The following is a 17,076-nucleotide window of genomic DNA, read 5'->3' as shown; positions in this document are numbered from 1 at the left end:
ACGATGGCAGCCGTTCAAGGAGCCCAAAGGCAGCTTGTCGCAATGGACGGCGTGGGTAGAGCTGTGCTTATGTCACTCGCCAACTGGATAACATCATTCAGAGGCTTTCTGAAATGCAAAGATTGATCAACTTGAGACTAAGAATGTACTGAGATCAGACAAACCATTGGAATGTGTCTGCTTGTGTGGAAAACAACAATCCTTAGACCAGGGGTCGGCAACCTTAAACCACTCAAAGAGCCATTTTGACCAGTTTCACAAATTAAAGAAAACAATGGGAGCCACAAAACTCTTTTGAAATTTAAAATGAAATAACACTGCATACAAAGTTTTTTTTGCTTTGTGCTATGTATAAACCAGGGGTTTCAAACACGCAGTCCGCATCTTATTATGAAAATCTAATGTTAGTGCGGACCACAAGTTTTATATGAATGGCGCTTGACAGCGTCATACTTACCAACCCTCCCGATTTTACCGGGAGATCCCCGAAATTTAAGTCTACGTTTCTCTCGGATGTCTGCTGATTATCACCCAAAACAACAATAATAACACCCTCTACAACCAGCATTGACAACGTGCCAGTCCAGGTGCATGTTGTATGCAGCTTCTGCTTGCACAAGCATGTGACAGCAAGGCATACTTGTTCCACAGCCATACAGGTTACACTGAACGTGGCGATATAAACAACTTTAACACTCTTACTAATATGCGCCACACTGTGAACCCACACAAAACAAGAATGAGAAACACATTTCGGGAGAACATCCGCACTGTAACACAACATAAACACAACAGAACAAATACCCAGAATCCCATGCATCCCTAACTCTTCCGGGCTACATTATACACCCACGCTACCACCAAAACCCCGCCCACCTGAACCGACGCACGGAGGGGGGGCGGGGTTTGGTGGTAGCGGGGGTGTATAATGTAGCCCGGAAGAGTTAGGGATGCATGGGATTCTGGGTATTTGTTCTGTTGTGTTTATGTTGTGTTACAGTGCGGATGTTCTCCTGAAATGTGTTTGTCATTCTTGTTTGGTGTGGGTTCACAGTGTGGCGTATATTAGTATGAGTGTTAAAGTTCTTTATATCTCCACCGTCAGTGTAACCGTATGGCTGTGGAACAAGCATGCCTTGCTGTCACATACGTGTGCAAGCAGAAGCTACATACAAAATGTACCTGGACTGGCACGTTGATACTGTTGGCTGTAGAGGGCACTAAATGCTGTGTCATCACAGTATCCCCTAATTATAGTTGACAGGGTGAAAATTGGAGAATAAATGCCCCGGGAGATTACGGGGAGAGGCACGGAAATCCGTAACTCTCCTGGTTAAATCGGAAGGGTCGGTAAGTATGCAGTTAAGCCGCATCAGAGTGGTCAAAGAGCCGCATGCGGCTCCGGAGCCGCGGGTTGCCGACCCCTGCCTTAGACAATTCAATTCTCTGAAAATGGCCTTGGTGAGGCCGTGCCGTAAACATCCCATCGGGAACATCACAGTGATAGCTGCTCTGAATCCGTCCCTCTTCTTCAACCACACCTGGGGAGTTAAAGTCTAAGCGTTGTGTTTGTAGAGCAACTCCAGGCCGAGCAACACGCACACACCATGGACACCGTGGACTGCCACACACAGATATGCACACATACCCCCACTACCACCCGACGCCTTTGCCACTGCTTATTCCCTTGAGGTGCGACAGATGGATGGAGCAGCGCCAGAAGGGCTGCAGCTTAAGATCGGATTCCCTACCCCCACTCCCCTCCTGTTGCAAGTCTCGTGGTTTCTGTCTTCGGAACATGAGTGTATGTGCTTATCGAATTTCTTTCCTGGCTTTAAGTGCTGCACAATTAATCAAATTTGAATCCCCGTCACGATTAAATAAGGGTGATCTTCGGTGATATCAACATTTCAAAAACAGGCCCCGCTGCATTTCAAATCAAGCACTTTCAAAGCCAAAGGGGCGTAAAAGCAACAGCGCCTCGTCCTGAAGCCCCGCAAAGCCCTGCTTGTCTCCTACAGCTAGCCATGTTGCTAAATAGGACCTGCAGACACTTTTCCGTCCAGTGGCAACATATCTCGCTGGTGTTTTGGCGGGACATGCTCCTCATTGGAATTCATGCACCCTCTGCATCTGTATGAATGTATCCATGTGTATGAATCCAGGTTTTTGATTGATTGATTGATTGAGACTTTTATTAGTAGATTGCACAGTACAGTACATATTTTGTACAATTGACCACTAAATGGTAACACCCGAATAAGTTTTTCGACTTGTTTAAGTCGGGGTGCACGTTAATCAATTCATGGTAAAAGGTGACTCGGAAATGTAATTCTGCATGTTTCACACCGATTGGAGACGTGCGGGCCACCCACGAAACAAGGGTGTTTGTTTAGGACCGTGAAAAAAACATAAATGGATAAATAGAACTAAAGGCATTATGTAATGAGAAAAATATGGAATGTTTATACTGATAATGAACAAAAACACAATGATTTGTGTTTAAATATATGGATAACAGTTATTTAGCCTTCCCTTAGACTTTCATTTCAAATGACTTGACGTCCCATTCCCATTCATTTTATCTAACATAATGAATGATCGTGATCAACGTTCCCTCTAAGGTGTGCGCCTGTGCAATTGCGCACCGCTCAAGCGTCCTCTGCGCACGACAAATCTATGCCACGCACAAAATCAAATAAAAAAATAAGCGCATAATAATTTTCGACTCACAGACACGACCGAGAAAACAGTTTTCGTCATCATTGTTCAAATATTGTAACGTATGTCGAGACGCTTTGAGGACATGAATTCCATCGATCACTTTACTGAGCAAAACTCTTTATTGTCGGCCATAAACACATCACCAAAACATTAGTAAAAAAAATTGTATCGAGCAAAACTGGTCATTTTCTGCAGTACAAACCAGACCAAAAGCAACTTTGTTATATCAACAGCAGCCGCTCGCTCTTTCTCACTTGCGCCAACACATGCACATATGGCACTTAGCCAGTGATGCGTTTACAGACACACAAAAAGTCGGACAACTCCAACACCACACAAAGTGTCATTCCAGGTCGTTACACTATGATTTACCAATCAAATGTGTGCTTATTCTAGTGTCATTTATTAGGAATCTTAATTTATAAATATGAATCATGAAATGCTGTTAGTATATTAAATAAATACTAATAAAAATATAGGAAGTTGCAGGAATGTACACATGATCCCCTGCTTACATTTCATTGTGCAACATGTGAATGTTTTCATGGCAACTAAATGCAATCTCTGAAAGGGTACAAACTATTTCCAAAGCAGGACCCCCACCCAGACAAACAATACAAGTACACAGTTCATGAAAAACAATAGTTTTTGTTATTGTCATTGTAAGTGGGCTTAAACACTCATATTAGAAAATAACCTCATGGAAATGACTGCTGTCATTTGATTATAATAATAAGAGAATGTTGTCTGTCTATCTGTGTTGGCCCTGCGATGAGGTGGGGACTTGTCCAGGCTGTACCCCGCCTTCTGCCCGAATGCAGCTGAGATAGGCTCCAGCACCCCCCCGCGACCCCGAAAGGGACAAGCGGTAGAAAATCGATGGACGGATGGAAATTGAACTTGTTATTTAGTCAGGTTTAGGACAGGTGTGCTGCTGGTGTAGCCACAGTGTGCACGTCTGATGTTGCTCACATGGGCTCCACTCAATGCTCAGGGAGTTTTTGCGTTTGCTCACACATGAAAAATTAGAGGGAACATTGATCGTGATTAATAATCGTGATTAAAAAATAGTCGTGTCGCCCTACAGAATTGAACTCAACAAGCAAGGCCAATATTGTAAAATATAAATACCAACAAGTAGGAACATACTTCATGACAGACTTTTCTGGGACAAACGGACCTCGTGTGCACATCTGTTTCCAGTAGGTACGCAAGAAGGCTTTTAGACAGACATTTCCTGGTGGACAAATTTAATATGCTTATGCTTTCAAAAATAGGAAACTGTCTTCACTGCATGCATGGAGACTTTTGTCACAGGTGTGACCCTCAGGCGGAGTTCACACTAAGTTCACTCTGCCTTTTTTACCCCCTCATTCTCAGTTTGATGCTGCTCGGATTTTTACAGCTCATTAAACTACAAACGAAGCAACGTGCCTGAGGCTGCTTTTTGTTGATGTATACATTAGATATAAATAAATAAACATTTTATTTCTTCACCCCTGAATTTGACCGTATGCCTGCATGCATATGCTATTTTATGTTTCAACTGCTACCTTTCACACACTGATGGCCATTCAGTGCCTCAAGGCTCGTTTACATCTGTTTTACAGCCTTGACTTATATATACCATTTGATTTATTTATTTAAATACCATATTGCATAAACATGTTATTGCACCCCGCACCAGCAGAAGGTGGTGTACTGCCAGACATTTGAGACATACACTGAAGTTGAAAGGCAAATAAACATGATAACAATTAAAGGTGGGCGATACTTGGAATTTTGGTATCAAACCTAATATCAAGCTAATATCGCGATGCTGATACTTTTGACAGGAAATGTCATCATCGAGTGAACAATTTAGTGAATTTGTCTTTAGTTGAAAACCGTATACGGTATTTTTCGGAGTATAAGTCGCTTAGCAATGTAAGTCGCACCGGCCGAAAATGCATAATAAAGAACGAAAAAAACATATATAAGTCGCACTGGAGTATAAGTCGCATTTTTGGGGGAAATTTATTTGATAAAACCCAACACCGAGAATAGACATTTGAAAGGCAATTTAAAATAAATAAAGAATAGTGAACAACAGGCTGAATAAGTGTACGTTATATGACGCATAAATAACCAACTGAGAACGTGCCTGGTATGTTAACGTAACATATTATGGTAAGAGTCATTCAAATAACTATAACATATAGAACATGCTATACGTTTACCAAACAATCTGTCACTCCTAATCGCTAAATCCCATGAAATCTTATACGTCTAGTCTCTCACGTGATTGAGCTAAATAATATTATTTGATATTTTACGGTTGTGTGTATCATTTCACACATAAGTCGCTCCTGAGTATAAGTCGCATCCCCGGCCAAACTATGAAAAAAAACGACTTATAGTCCAAAAAATACGGTAATTATTATTATTTTATGCAACTTACAAATGTTTTTTTTAAATTACATTAAACCCTATTATCCTTAATTATTGCTGTTAATTGTTTCTGGTCTGATCGTGGTAAAGGAGTTGCCCCAAAGTAGGAATCATTAATTGTAAATCAAATATTTTCAAAACCAGAGAAAAAAAATCAACATTTAAAATATGTTTTTTTAGCATTATAACAGTCGTCTAAACATGAAACAACACCCACATGTTAACCTTTACGCTCCTTTAATCCAATGCAGTAATGTTGCCTGAGGCTGAGCCAATCAGTGGACTTGATACTGAACAGCAGTGGTCCCCAAACTACGGCCCGCGGGCCGGATCCGGCCCGCCAGCGTCCAAAATCAGGCCCGCGGGAAGTCCCAAGTATAAAAAATAAAATAAAAAATAAAATAAAAATTCTGTCTTTTCTTATCCACTTTGTACCGCTTGCTACTCACTGTGTCTCCTAGCCGCTCAGGCAAATCATATTGTCTAAAAATGCATTTTCTCATCGATAACGTGACATCATCGTGAGCGCGGAAAGTGCGCTATATACAGTATATCTAATATATATATCATATATATCATATATCATGGTCGAGTCGCCAGAAGAAAGCCATTTCTGCGCAAATGTCACAAAGTATCCCGCTTACATTACGCCAAACAGCACAGAGACAAGCCTCAAAACTTCTGGAACAAAGTAATTTGGAGTGATGAGACCAAAATTTAACTTTTTGGCCACTCGACCATGCAACCCATTTTTCTTCAAGGGCCTCCTTATTGTGAATCTTGAAACAGCCACACCACAATTTTCCAGAGAGTCCTGTATTTCAGCTGAAGTTATTTGTGGATTTTTTTTTGCATCTCAAACAATTTTCCTGGCTGTTGTGGCTGAAATCTTTGCTGGTCTACCTGAATCCCTCATTTTCCACTTCTTAATCAGCGTTTGAAAACTGCTGATTGGCATTCTCAATTCCTTGGATATCTTTTTATACCCCTTTCCTATTTTATGCAGTTCAATTACCTTTTCTCGCAGATCCTTTGACAATTATTTTGCCTTCCCCATGACTCAGAATCCAGAAACATCTGTGCAGCACTGGATGAAAGATGCAATGGTCTGTCAGAAGCCCAGAAACTCACTGACCTTTTATACACGCACAATAATTACAAACAAACATGTCACAGGTGAGGATTGGAACCTTGATTAGCCATTCAAACCTGTTTGTGTCAACTTTTGTGCATGTTATCAGATCAAAGTCACTGCGGTATGTCAACTTTTGATCAGGGTCATTTGGGTACTTTCTTTTGTCATTTTGATTTAAAAAGAGTAAACACAGTTGTTTGCCAATAAATAGCTTCACACAACCATTAAGCATGAGTGGAAGAAAGGTTTTTGTGTTATCATTCATATTCTCTGAAGAATGGCCAAGAAATCATAAATTCTCCCAGGGTATGTAAACTTATGAGCACGACTGTATTCTGCTGTGAGTTATACAACTACATACAGTAAGTAGCTCTAAAAGTTAGCATGCTAACGTCAGCATGCATACATGTGTCAAGTGACAAATTATATGACCGAAGTGTATACCTGTAAAATTTGGAGAGAAAAAAAAGTTAGCATGGTAGCTAGCAAATGACTAGTTTTGACTTCGGAACGGTTTGAATCCTTCGAGGAGTGAGGATTTTTTGAACAGAGAATAATGGCGCGTTCCATTAAAGTCGGAAGTTGGCACTCGCCAGGAATGACGTCACGGCCGAGTCATGAGCGTTCCAGCTACGAGGTCCGAAATCGAAATGGCCACATCTACGAAAGCTATTCTCGAGCTTGCCTTATCTGAATATAATAAAACTGCAACCTTCAACCACGGTGGATGAAAAGGAAACAAGGACGCTATTGCTAGCGACGTAAAACATACAAAACACCAAAACAAAATTAACTTTAGTAACATTACCATACATAAACAACCAACAATAAATCATTACAAAAACTAGTCCGAAATGTGTTAATAACGGAAGCTTTTGTCATTGTTTACACTCGGAGGAGCCATCTTAGAAGCCAACTCGGGAGTGGTGAGGACTCTCCGACATTCCCAATACAAAAATTTACCTCGGGAGGGCGTTCAAGTTTAAACTTCCGACCAGAATGCATTATTACTGTTATTGAAAAGCAGGATATCCTGGAAAACTATGACATTTTCAAATATTAAAACTAACTTGAATGTGAGTAGACAATCGAGGCCCCAACAGATAAGTTCTCACTCACTGTGCCACACTTTAAAAACACTTCAAGTCAAAACCTAAAACTTTTACATCAATTTTTAACACTCCAGGCAAAGGTTTATGCAACTATATATATAAAAAAAAAAGTGATTGCAGATGCAAGCTGCTAAAGCAAAATGACAAAATGAGGCCATTGTGAGGGCAATGTTTATATTGCGTCATGTACATTTACCAGCAATGTAAAAAAAAAAGTCACCCTCAACCCGTAAAACACAGAGTTTATGTGGTTTGGAAATGCACCAGTCTACGTAAAAAAGGAAAAACACCATTAAGATAAAAAATAACTCATTAGTATAATAGAAAAAAATCGTATTAATCTATTAAATTATTCTATAAATTATATAAAGTCAGCCAGGATTGGCTTAATGGAAAATGGATGGATACATTTTCTAAACAAATATATTTATATGTGCCGATCAATTCGCAGAATTTCATTAAGAAGTATGTGATCGCCATTGCCGACTAACGCCGATTTCCTCCGGCTGATACAATTTATTTTTTAGCTCGCAGCTAATTATGTCTCCTTTCACAGTGTGGATTGATTGAAACTTGTATTAGTAGATTGCACAGTACAGTACATATTCCGTACAATTGACCACTAAATGGTAACACCCGAATAAGTTTTTCAACTTGTTTAAGTCGGGGTCCACGTTAATCAATTCATGATAGCCCCTCCCCCTAAGCTAATAGTAATCACGCCCACTGCGGCAAATAAGCTGCATTTCTTAGAATTATCACTGGAGGATGAGGCTAAACATGTTACACACCAAGAGTAAGCCAGGAGTCCACATGCTAATAGGATAGCTAACCGCTAAGTTAGCATGAAACAACACCGAGAAATAAGTGTGTAGTAAACTTTAAGAAGTGTAGATGAATTGTGTTACAACAGAAAGTAAGCAGATATTAACAAGTCGACTAATTAGAGTCGAAAGAGAGGATAATATAACAGCAGCTGTTGTCCTGACAGCAGTGTCGCAGTCAGTACGCAAGAGTAGGGATGGTCGATCCATAACGTAGTGGTGTCAATGCCAATTGTATCACTATATTATCGATACGAGAATGATTACGTTGATATTATTTTCTCAAATTTATTTTTATTTTTGTTAGTGTTTGAAAATTCAGGTAATAATTTCCTGGACACAGGTAGACTTTGGGGGTAAAAACCAAAGGATTTAAATGAGTAGTAGATAGTAGTTTTTGTTTAGTGTACTATTGACTTTGGATCAAACATAAAAGGGAATAAGTAACTTGTTTTGATATTGTGTTGATATTGTTAAACTGTCAACTAGAGATGTCCGATAATAGCGGACTGCCGTTATTATCGGCCGATAAATGCTTTAAAATGTAATATCGGAAATTATCGGTATCAAAAAGTCAAATGTATGACTTTTTAAAATGCTGCTGTACGGAGTGGTACACGAACGTAGGGAGAAATACAGAGCGCCAATAAACCTTAAAGGCACTGCCTTTGCGTGCCTGCCCAATCACATAATGTCTATGGCTTTTCACACACACAAGTGAATGCAAGGCATACTTGGTCAACAGCCGTACAGGTCACACTGAGGGTGACCGTATAAACAACTTTAACACTGTTAAAAATATGCGCCACACAGTGAACCCACACCAAACAAGAATGACAAACACATTTCAGGAGAACATCCGCACCGTAACACAACATAAACACAACAGAACAAATACCCAGAAGCCCTTGCAGCACTAACTACTCCGGGACGCTACAATATACACCCCCCGCTACCCCCTACTCAACCACGCCCCCCCAACCCCGCCCACCTCAACCTCCTCATGCTCTCTCAGGGAGAGCATGTCCCAAATTCCCAGCTGCAGTTTTGAGGCATGTTAAAAAAAAATAATGCACTTTGTGACTTCAATAATAAATATGGCAGTGCCATGTTGGCATTTTTTTCCATAACTTGAGTTGATTTATTTTGGAAAACCTTGTTACATTGTTTAATGCATCCAGCGGGGCATCACAACAAAATTAGGCATAATAATGTGTTAATTCCACGACTGGTTATATCGGTATCGGTTGATATCGGAATCGTAAATTAAGAGTTGGACAATATCAGAATATCGATATCGGCAAAAAAGCCATAATCGGACATCTCTAGTAGTAGATAGTAGTTTTTATTTAGTCATTGTGTACTATTGACTTTGGATCAAACAATTGTATGCCATAAAAGGGAATAAGTAACTAGTTTTAATACTGTGTTGATATTGTTAAACTGTCAACAGTACTCACCATAAATACATTGAAAAATGTACATTAAGTACTTGCGATCGGTTTTGGTATCGGACAATCTCACTTATGGATGATCTGTATCGTAATCGGCAGCATAATACCCTGATCGGATCATACATTTTGGAAATGTATTTTTTTTTTGTTTTTTTTTAATATTTATTTATTCATTTGATAGGGAAATCATACTACAGGTATTGAGAAAAAAGACACTATCCCCCCCCCAAAAAAATAAAAAATAATAAAAAATATAACAAAAAATAAATAATAAAAAATACAAATAATATAAGAATAACCCCAAACCCTGTCCTACGTTTCAGTCACAGTGGGTAGCAATGTACTGCCTTCCTCTTCAACACAAGCAGATAGAAAATCAAACAAACTGACTAAAAGAAAAAAAGTACCAAAAAAAGCTCAAACATACAGAGAAGTGTCACTGAATAAAAAAAATGTAAAAACGTATTGTTTGACAAGTGCTCAATGACCACAGGTTTTATTGCAACTGGTTGATTAAAAACACAACTATTTTTTTAAAACCCAACTTACATTAAAAAGCACATTTTCATGCATAAAAAATGCACCACAAAAGTGCCCTGCAGACTTAAAAAAAACAATGAAAAAAGTTTAGCTCGTTTTAAAAATGTGTGACATAAATTACCTTGGTCTAGTTTACATCCGCTGCAAGTAATGTGAACGTTTTAAGTGAAATGCGAGTTTAGGAGATGATTAGCGGATGAATGTTTTAGGTAAAAAGTATGGCCGGGCAACAAGACAAAGCACTACTTTGTCCCACTTTGGCCCGGCCTGATTGCACGTAATGCAGCGGAAATCACTCAGGATCCTTTTAAAAGGTGTTAGTCGGACAAAAATATACCCGGATGTGGTAAGCCTACACACAATAGCTGGGATTGCTTTAGCACAACAAGGCCAAAAACATCCAGGCTATTATCAGTGACTCATTCAAACGTAATATTATTTGGGGACAAACTAGTGCACGTAACAAGAATTATTCCAATTACAGTCGTGGTCAAAAGTTTACATACACTTGTAAAGAACATAATGTCATGGCTGTCTTGAGTTTCCAATAATTTCTACAACTCTTATTTTGTTGTGATAGAGTGATTGGAGCACATACTTGTTGGTCACAAAAAACATTCATGAAGTTTGGTTCTTTTATAAATTTATTATGAGTCTACTGAAAATGTGACCAAATCTGCTGGGTCAAAAAACTTGCAATAAGGCGCTTTTGGTAGCCATCCACAAGCTTCTTGTTGAATTTTTGACCACTTCGCTTGACAAAATTGGTGCAGTTCAGCTAAATGTGTTGGTTTTCTGACATGGACTTGTTTCTTCAGCATTGTCCACACATTTAAATCAGGACATTGGGAAGGCCATTCTAAAACTTTAATTCTAGCCTGATTTAGCCATTCCTTTATCACTTTTGACGTGTGTTGGGGGTCATTGTCCTGTTGGAACACCCAACTGCGCCCAAGACCCAACCTCCGGGCTAATGATTTTAAATTGTCCTCAAGAATTTGGAGGTAATCCTCCTTTTTCATTGTCCCATTTACTCTCTGTAAAGCACCAGTTCCATTGGCAGCAAAACAGGCCCAGAGAATAATACTACCATCACCATGCTTGACGGTAGGTGTGGTGTTCCTGGGATTAAAGGCCTTACTTTTTCTCCTCCAAACATATTGCTGGGTATTGTGGCCAAACAGCTACATTTTTGTTTCATATAACACCACATGGACAAACATAAGACCTTCTGGAGGAAAGTTCTGTGGTCAGATGAAACAAAAATTGACCCTCTGGCCTAAAACAAGACAGAGGTTTTATTTAACAAGGACATTTTCTATTTTCGGCCATGGTAACATTACAGACAGGTTGAACAGTAACACTGTGTTTGAATACAGGAAAATTAAAAAAAGGTACTTAAATCAAGTAATTATTTGGCGTACCACAAGATGGAGCCCCCGTACCACAAGTGATGCAAGTACCACAGATTGAGAATCACTCATCTACATAATTTCAGTCAATGGACTGATTGATTGATTGATATATATATATATATATATATATATATATATATATATATATATATATATATATATATATATATATATATATATATATATATATATATAATCAATCTATTGACAATAATTAAAATCTAATTTTGTACCCCCCAAAAACACCCCAATTTTAAAATGTAAAATGATTTTTAACAAATATTGTATCATAAACAGTACAATAGAATGTACTAAAAGCAACTACAGTACAGTAGTTTTATGAAGGAATGTAATAATAACAGCATTTACCTTGGAGAGCGGACTTCTACGGTATTTTGTGCGAGCTGGTTCGCCATCAACAGCTTCTCCATACTTTCACGGATAAATGTCTTTCGTTTGGGAATCATTTCAACGCCCGTAGCTGGCGTCATCCACTCCTCCTGTTTCCGTATGGTGAAGACGATAGCGGTGTTGGCGCAGCACTGTTTTGCCAATTTCGCTACACCTCAGTCGTGTTTTTCCATGATTTCTTTCTTTAATTCAAAGAATATCATCCCACTTCTTCTTCTCGTCTTGTCCTTCAAACTCACTTGCATATTTCCCATGGCTGGAAAACCAAGGAAAAAAACCATCAAATGTGTCCTTTGTAAGAGGAGTCTGTGGCTCACGTGTGTTCCAATAAAGTCCAAAATTCTATAAAAAAAAAAGTACACTTTCAACACAGGGAATACACGTTCCCACAAAATACATGTGAAATACACGGGCGGAAAAAACTGTCAGACAAACAAACCGCATTTGTCCTCACCTGGCTTGCCTGCAGCAATCAGCGCAGCAACTCTTAAAGTGACAGTGTCCAGTTCACATTGAAACAAGGACGTTTTTCAGCCAAATATATCTTGATAAATTAAAATACTGAAAATATGCTAGGTTCAAGGTTTTATTCGTCACATGCAGAGTACGCCACAGTGAAATGCTTTTTTCCATGCTCTTCAGATATTGCGTACAGTGGGATCCAAACCCTAGTTGCTGAATCTAATACACTAAACACAAAAAATACAAAAATTTGAATAGCTCTGATGTACATTAATTACAAGACAATAAGTTGCACAATAAGTCCCAGTAGTTATGGTAGAAGTATCAGTACAAGTAAAAGTACAGTAGTCACATACAGAAGGGGAAGGTGGGGCTAAAAGTCACAGGGGTAAGTTGTCACAAGCCTATTATCAGCATCTCCAGTAGAGGGAGCAACCTGTTAAAGTCATAACATCCGGGCAACATACTTCTGTTTAAAGGCCTACTGAAACCCACTACTACCGACCACTCAGTCTGATAGTTTATATATCAATGATGAAATCTTAACATTGCAATACATGCCAACACGGCCGGGTTAACTTATAAAGTGCAATTTTAAATTTCCCGCTAAACTTCCGGTTGAAAACGTCTATATATGATGACGTATGCGCGTGACGTCAATCGTTGAACCGGAAGTATTGGTACCCCATTGAATCCAATACAAAAAAGCTCTGTTTTCTTTGCAAAATTCCACAGTATTCTGGACATCTGTGTTGGTGAATCTTTTGCAATTTGTTTAATGAACAATGAAGACTGCAAAGAAGAAAGTTGTAGGTGGGATCGGTGTATTAGCGGCTGGCTGCAGCAACACAACCAGGAGGACTTTGAGATGGATAGCAGACGCGCTAGCCGCCGACCTCACCTTGACTTCCTCCGTCTCGCCGACCCCATATATGATCGGGTGAAGTCTTTCGTCGCTCCGTCGATCGCTGGAACGCAGGTGAGCACGGGTGTTGATGAGCAGATGAGGGCTGGCTGGCGTAGGTGGATAGCTAATGTTTTTGGCATAGTTCTGTGAGGTCCCGTTGCTAAGTTAGCTTCAATGGCGTCGTTAGCAACAGCATTGTTAAGCTTCGCCAGCCTGGAAAGCATTAACCGTGTATTTACATGTCCATGGTTTAATAGTATTGTTGATTTTCTGTCTATCCTTCCAGTCAGGGGTTTATTTATTTTGTTTCTATCTGCATTCAAGCCCGATGCTATCACGTTAGCTCCGTAGCTAAAAAGCTTCACCGATGTATTGTCGTGGAAATAAAAGTCACTGTGAATGTCCATTTCGCGTTCTCGACTCTCATTTTCAAGAGGATATAGTATCCGAGGTGGTTTGAAATACAAATCCGTGATCCACAATAGAAAAAGGAGAGAGTGGGGAATCCAATGAACCCTTGTACCTAAGTTACGGTCAGAGCGAAAAAAGATACGTCCTGCACTGCACACTAGTCCTTCACTTTCACGTTCCTCATCCACGAATCTTTCATCCTCGCTCATATTAATGGGATAATCGTCGCTTTCTCTGTCCGAATCTCTCTCGCTGCATTGAAAACAATGGGAAAATGTGAGCAGCCCTTCCTCCTATGACATCACGCTACTTCCGGTAGGGGCAAGGCTTTTTTTTATCAGAGACCAAAAGTTGCGAACTTTATCGTCGTTGTTCTATACTAAATAATTTCAGAAAAAATATGGCAATATCGCGAAATGATCAAGTATGACACATAGAATGGATCTGCTATCCCCATTTAAATAAAAAAAAATCATTTCAGTAGGCCTTTATTTACAAGACAATAAGTTGCACAATAAGTCCCAGTAGTTATGGTAGAAGTATCAGTACAAGTAAAAGTACAGTAGTCACATACAGAAGGGGAAGGTGGGGCTACAAGTCACAGGGGTAAGTTGTCACAAGCCTATTATAGGCATCTCCAGTAGAGGGAGCAACCTGTTAAAGGCCTACTGCAATGAATTTTTTAAATTTAAACGGGAATAGCAGATGTGTCATATGTGTCATACTTGATCATTTCGCGATATTGCCATATTTTTGCTGAAAGGATTTAGTAGAGAAAATCGACGATAAAGTTCGCAACTTTTGCTCACTGATAAAAAAAGCCTTGCCTGTACCGGAAGTAGCGTGACGTCACAGGAGCTAGTATTCCTCACAATTCCCCGTTGTTTACAATGGAGCGAGAGATTCGGAGCGACAAAGCGACGATTACCCCATTAATTTGAGCGAGGATGAAAGATTCGTAGATGAGGAACGTTACAGTGAAGGACTAGAGAGGCAGTGCAGGACGTATCTTTTTTCACTCTGACCGTAACTTAGGTACAAGCTGGCTCATTGGATTCCACACTCTCTCCTTTTTCTATTGTGGATCACGAATTTGTATTTTAAACCACCTCGGATACTATAGCCTCTTGAAAATGAGAGTCGAGCACGCGAAATGGACATTTAAAGTGACTTTTATCTCCACGACAATACATCGGTGACACACTTAGCTACTGAGCTAACGTGATAGCATCGTTCTCAAATGAAGATAGAAACAAAAGAAATAAACCCCAGACTGGAAGGATAGACAGAAGATCAACAATACTATTAAACCATGTACATGTAACTATACGGTTAAAAATTCTCAGCCTGGTAAGGCTTAACAATGCTGTTGCTAATGACGCTAAGGCTAATTTAGCAACTTAGCAACCGGACCTCACAGAACTATGATAAAAACATTAGCGCTCCACCTACGCCAGCCAGCCCTCATCTTCCCATCAACAGCCGTGCTCACCTGCGTTCCAGCGATGGACGGCGCAACGAAGGACTTCATCCGTGGGTTTGGCGGCAAGCATCGGCTAGGCGTAGTAAGTAGTCTTTGTTGTGTTGCTGTAAGTATTGTACTTAGCCGCTAATACACCGATCGATCCCACCTACAACGTTCTTCTTTGCAGCCTCCATTGTTCATTAAACAAATTGCAAAAGATTCACCAACACAGATGTCCACAATACTGTGGAATTTTGTCGAAGAAAACAAGAAGTTTTTGTATCGGGTCGATGGGGTCCAACCACTTCCGTTGCTTTTGTGACGTCACACGCATAAATCATATCCAAAGGAGTTTTTCAACCGGAAGTGTGGCGGGAATTTTAAAATTGCACTTTATAAGTTAACCCGGCCGTATTGGCATGTGTTTCAATGTTAAGATTTCATCATTGATATATAAACTATCAGACTGCGTGGTCGGTAGTAGTGGCTTTCAGTAGGCCTTTAAAGTTATAACATCCGGGAAACATACTTCTGTTTAAGCGTGAGTGTCAGCCATCTGGTTTCTAGCAGCAGAATCAGAAAAACAGTTTCAGTGATTTTTACCTTCTTATGAAGACAATTTGCTCAAGGTAGGAATTTTGATGTTACACTAATGTTTGTAATCATAAACGTAATCTTTTTGTTGCAATAAATAGTGAAAAACATAAGTAATGGATGGGATAACTTCCAGTTTAGATATGTTAAGCGTGTCGACCCGAATATGACGTTTTGAACCAGAAGTTGCCTTGGGGTAAGTTGTCACACTGTGTGACAACTTAGCCCAAGAGTCGAGAGTAACATCCATCCATCCATTTTCTACCGCTTATTCCCTTCGGGGTCGCGGGGGGCGCTGGAGCCTATCTCAGCTACAATCGGGCGGAAGGCGGGGTACACCCTGGACAAGTCGCCACCTCATCGCAGGGCCAACACAGACAACATTCACACTCACATTCACACACTAAGGCCAATTTAGTGTTGCCAATCAACCTATCCCCAGGTGCATGTCTTTGGAGGTGGGAGGAAGCCGGAGTACCCGGAGGGAACCCACGCAGTCATGGGGAGAACATGCAAACTCCACACAGAAAGATCCCGAGCGCAGGATCGAACCCAAGACCTTCGTATTGTGAGGCAGACGCACTAACCCCTGTGCCACTGTGCTGCCCTGGTCTACATTGTGTCTATTTTTTTTTTTTTTTTTTTTTTTTTTTTTAAATAACTTGGTCCAAAAATTGTGTTCATAAGTACTTTTAGAGCACATTCAACAATACCGCAATATGAACGTGATCATTTTGGTCAATTTTGGATAACCGTGACATGACATTTTCATATCATTACATCCTTATACTGTATAACAGTCCTGGGCAAATTAAGGCCCAGGGGCCACATGCGGCCCGTTAAGCTTTTCAATCTGGCCCGCCGGACATTCCCAAATAATTTTTTTTAGATCTTTAAGATGTAAAGTGTAGCTGCCATTATGATGTGCAGTGATGTTTTCTAATGACCGTAAGTCTTCAACTATACTAAGTCTTTCAATGCTTGGAATCTGCATGATATACTAGTTACTATGGTCATCTAATTAGTTACTATGTAAATCTAATTAGTTACTATGTAAATCTAATTAGTTACTATGGCCATTTAATTAGTTACTATGATAATCTAATTAGTTACTATGGTAATCTAAGTGACAGCAGCTCAGACGAGGTACCAAGCAGTGTGGGTGGGGAGCGTTTCCACAGAGTGTTTCCAG

The sequence above is a fragment of the Entelurus aequoreus genome, linkage group LG19, assembly GCF_033978785.1.
Source record: "Entelurus aequoreus isolate RoL-2023_Sb linkage group LG19, RoL_Eaeq_v1.1, whole genome shotgun sequence".
Lineage (NCBI taxonomy): Eukaryota > Metazoa > Chordata > Actinopteri > Syngnathiformes > Syngnathidae > Entelurus > Entelurus aequoreus.
The sequence above is the reverse complement of the archived record's forward strand: the minus strand, read 5'-3'. Positions refer to the sequence as shown.